Source organism: Paramormyrops kingsleyae, chromosome 5 (genome assembly GCF_048594095.1).
Source record: "Paramormyrops kingsleyae isolate MSU_618 chromosome 5, PKINGS_0.4, whole genome shotgun sequence".
Lineage (NCBI taxonomy): Eukaryota > Metazoa > Chordata > Actinopteri > Osteoglossiformes > Mormyridae > Paramormyrops > Paramormyrops kingsleyae.
Genome location: NC_132801.1, coordinates 26133938 through 26138847, shown reverse-complemented (window position 1 = coordinate 26138847; position 4910 = coordinate 26133938). Strand labels below are relative to the sequence as shown.

The 4910-nt window shown below is 41.9% G+C and overlaps 1 long non-coding RNA gene across 1 annotated transcript; it reads right to left on the bottom strand.

Moving 5' to 3' along the window:
• Positions 1 to 474: 474 nt before the first annotated feature.
• LOC111845125 (uncharacterized) lies at positions 475 to 4499 on the bottom strand. The gene is made up of 2 exons (XR_002838551.2): positions 4333 to 4499; positions 475 to 753 (listed from the first exon to the last, which is right to left on the bottom strand). It is a non-coding gene; the product is annotated as an uncharacterized lncRNA (long non-coding RNA).
• Between the last annotated feature and the right edge of the window lie 411 nt (positions 4500 to 4910).

Genomic DNA, 4910 nt, shown 5'->3' with positions numbered 1-4910 from the left:
CTCATGCTTTGAAATGACTCTGACCTCATCTCTCAACATGGAGCTGGAAGCTAATGTTAGCGCGCGGGGCATACCTGAGGTCCCGGCCACAAAGGCCCTCTGTACCGCGCATGCTATTCTGGATCCTGTGCAAATGCATACATAACATTTCGTCCAGGGTTATAAAACATTATGTTACCCCAAACATGCATGCATTTATGCTATAACATAATTGCTTTGTACCGATTGAAAATATAGCTGCGTCTATGAATATAGAACAAATGTGTAATATAATCATTTTGATGTAGTCTGTTGACTGATTGTTTTGACATTGACTTATTGACATAAGTAATATTATTTCCCATTATAAATAAAAGTCTTCCAGTCAAACAGCCTTTCCGCTGGTGACGTTCCTCAGCTTCCTCATGCTCTTCTCCCATTACAGATCAGAAATGTCTCTCATGATCCATGCAGGACACACGGTGGTGGCGCGGATGTTTTTAATGTCGTGTTTTATTTTTTTTCCGCTTCCGCGCGCCTGCTTCCGATAACGCTCCCGGAGAGGGACTGTTCCCCACATGGCCGCCGCGTCCCAGAGACGGTGCCACCGCCGGAGCCTATGCCAGGCCCCCTGGGACGCCCGGGACGACATTTCCGGGACATGACTGTCCTGACTTGGGTGAGGCGTCCTGGTAGATGCCGGATTCCTTCTGCATGGTACACCTTCACAAAAACACAGCTGGATCTCAGTGCTGGATGCAGGCGGAACTTCACCTAAAGTAGAGTGTATGAAATAACTTAGCTTACAACAATAACGCAACATCTCATTTGTTTAAACATCTTAAAACAACAGTTACAGTCAAAACACTTAATGTTTCTAGTATACTTGCACCTAAATAAATGGATTTTTTCAGATGAAACAAATACTTGTATTGTAAATACGTCTTATTATGTACTACATAAGGATATAGAAAATGCAAAAAAAATCAATGCCCCTCACATTTCATAATTATTCATTTGGACCCCCCCACATTTAACATAAAATATTAGTTTTATGCCAGTGTGTCCCCCACACATTCAAAATGCTTCTGATGCCCCTGAATAAATGCAGAATGATTTTATACAGATTTTTTTCAGTAATTATACCCCCTCAGATTCTCTGTATAGGTACTGGTGTTGTGCAATGATGGAAATGAGAGGTACAGTCATCAATCAGTTAATGAGCAACCCTCAGAATGTTCATCAGGAGAAGAAAAATCCTGACTCAGCCTTGGACAAACCATTTCATCAGAATATTATATGCCACATGTCGGACGCAGTTAAAAAAAGGGTTATGTGTTACGTAGCTGGGCTAGGTTTAATCAGATGCTATACAGCAGGACAGACAAAAACTAAACAAACAATCCTTTCGTTCCGAATCCAGGCCCAGTTGTTTAGAAAAGCCTGCATGTCTCTGGGGAGACAGTCGGGCTGTAATTTATGCTGTGTTTACACCGTGTTTATGTGCGACCATGTATTAACATTGATAAAATGAATGCAAGTGGGACAGCAGAGTTGGTCAGGAGGTATATGTTGTAGACTGCATCACACTGTTTAGAGCAGCTTATATAATCACACAGGAATGTGCAGTTTGTGCTGTCACGCCGGGAACTACATTGCACACAACTACAAATTAAACAATGATAAAGAAATAGCAGATCATTTAAATTATAAAGAATTGCAGATGAATATTAAGAACCTTCATCTTCTGATTAACTTTTAACAGTCACGGAGTTAAAGCGCAGCCCAAGAATTCGACATTATGGAGTGGTTCATGGTTACAAATAAAAACAGACAGCTAATTTTACACAGTCGCTAGGTATTTCTTTCAACCAGATAAAAATAGTTGTTCAAGTAATGAGAGGAGCTTTAGTGTCTGAGTTTAAATCAAAAGTTTAAATCAAAAGTTACTTCTGCTATTCAGGAGGGAAAATGCAGGAATGTAAAATATATGGTAATATTATGTGAAACCCAAATCTGCAAAAATCATTAAATTAAAGTTGCATATGCAAATGTTAAACACATTCAAGGGATAAATGGTAAGTGATAGTTTAATATTTAAATATATCACTCTGAACATTATGAAGTATATATAAATATTTGTTACTTTATATCATGCTTTCATTTGCAGGTGTTGAAATGCTTAGCTGTCTCTCATTTTTGTAGAAAAAAAAAGTTGGCCTCTTTGATGTGGTTTGCTGGTGGCTTCAAGCGGAAAGAGTTAACAGCCTTGACGCCTATATTCCGCTTTGATGGGTAGACAGTAATCTGTGCTCCTGTAATGCTGAGTAATGCTGCAAACTGGACACAGTGAAAATCCCTGCAGTCAAATGATTCCGTAGCTTCACAAGTAAAATCATGTCTGGGGTAAGAGTGAGCTTTGTCAAAATACAGAGACTCGGCAAGGATCTGAATGTTGAATATTGATAAATGATCTAAAATTCTTTTCTTAAAAACTTAGATGAGTATGATGTAATTACATTTCAAAAAAGAAAGCCTTTTATTTGATTGAGAAAATGCACTGCTGAGCTAATTTGTGGCTGATTTAGTTAAAATCTCAAATCTGCACTGATGGCATTCCATCTCCCGATTTAGTATTTACTCTTTCACAGTCTACTGCTAAGGAATCAAGAACAGCATTAAAATTGTTCTGGTAAGGAGCTAGCATTATGTTTTGGGGTGATTTAATTGTGTGAAAACACAGGAAGTAAGGACTTCCTACCATACCGAGTGCTGTACGGAAGACGTTAAATGATGCTGATAGCTAGATTCTCCTATAGTACCTGAGAAACAGTGTAATATTGCAGGAATCTGTCCACATTTAGATCATGTACCTCTGACTTTGTAGGTCAGAACGTTTGCCCTTCTTAGAAGTCAAGGGGACAGCCGTTTCGTGTCACCATACAATCTCAGATCTCGCACACTCTTCAATGAACTGCAACTGATTGTCCATCGTCCATTTACCCTCAGATGGCTGCACACACACCTCCCTTAATGCTCCACTCACATCACAAGTGTCAGCGCAATCCTTTCCCATAGCAAGTCAGCCAGAGGGAGCGGACCCCGGCGTGACCTAAATGTCACCCAAAGAGGAACCATGGGGCTTGGAATAAGGGAGGCATCTACATCTGGATGAGAATAAACTAATTTTTATATATAATACTTTATGGCATTTGATGGCCATAACCTTGATATCCTTACTAAGCCATATTTAGACATAAGGGGCCAATCATTCAGATGCCACTGAAACATCAACAGCGCAGATCTTATTGAAATGACGGTGAAATCCTCTGCGCTCTCTTTGTTCTGAAGGGGCCCTTTCTCTAAAGCACGAAGCGTTAATCATTCTGGTTGTAGTGCACACATGACTACAGTAAAGCTGTTTGTTAATGCTGTTCACTTTAATCTCAGTTCCCAAGTAAATGTATTTTGTCCCGTGTATGTTTAAAAATTATTATAGCGAAACTTATAAACTTCTCTCTCTCTTTTAATACAGGAAAAATACATATCTTACTTGACGAGCAAATAAATGAAGTTGAGATAATATGAAATTAAATAATTTACGAAGATTGTTATTTGCAGCATTTATTGTGTACTTTGCTGGTTTATTTTTTAAAAATGAAATGGGCAGCTTAGCTCTGAACTCATGACTGGACCCTTGTCACCAATCCTGACAATGAGTCTCTGTGTATCTGCATCCGAAAGGTCCCTGATTGTGTGACTGGCTGGCCAAAGCGGCTGCCACCGTGAATAGGTGGGTGTCTGTGTTGAATTCTATCACTGGGTTCGACTGTGCCCGGGCAGCTGCACGCCATTCTTCGGGGGCACTGCATTGGATGGTACACCCCAACATGCGAGCTGTATTATTTGTATCTTAAGGAGTTCCACCCTTAAAAGGCAGGAGAAACACTGGTTTGGGTGAGGGGGCAAACAGGCTGTTGACAAACAACAAAGGCAGCCTAGAACTGCGACTGCAGGTGCTGAGGGCACGTTCAGGGCAAGCCTTCATGCCTTGGATACTAGCCTTGGCTCTGCCCACCCGTTACTACAAAGACAGGCGTCCCAGCAACCATGGAATGCTTTTAAAGAATGAACAACAGGCCAATGGTTGACGAAGAGCAGGCAGAGACATTTGTTTCAGGCTGCGGGGCCTGCTGTCGTGGGGAAGCCGGGGCTTCGCCTGATTCTGTCGAGGCCACACTGCCAAGCATTCCTGGGCACTGGATTGAAATAATTTACTATGTTTAAGTGCGGATCCTCAGGGCAGGCCGAAGCCAAGGACCGTTAATCAGACCTAATGCCGCTGTGACTTACCGTTATTTGTGACTACAGACCAGCCGTCTGTGATGTTTCTGCTTCGTGCTCTGTCACAGCACAGGGTGCCTGCTGGAAACACGCTTGAAAATATGTCAGACGGAGACAGCTGGGCATCGGGCCGCGCCGAGCGGGACAGCGGCCGCTGCAGCTAGCTGTAATTTGGAATGTCGCTGTGGCGCGGAAGTGGACATAGGTGGAGAATTTTGTGTTATTTTTAAAGCTTGGCTAGGTGCTACAGGATACCGTGCATCTGCCCCACGTTCACATTTCCATATTTAAAGAGATTTTAAATAATAAATATGTATTTATTTTTAGTTACTGTTCCTTAAACCCACAGGAAGTGCTGACTGAACATGTACCGATTCACCTCACCGACGTACTTAGCTTAAAGCATGAAGATATTGGATTGTTTTGCGACTTTCGGAGGATTACAGTAATGTCCTCCTGAAACAATTCTGTTTTGGGGTTGAAAGCCGCAGCGACTGAGGAAATAGCTGTCTCTGTATAGGACAGATGCCTCAGCTTCTGTGCAGGATACAATGCAGCCAGCTTCCAAAATTGGCAGTCCAGCCCGG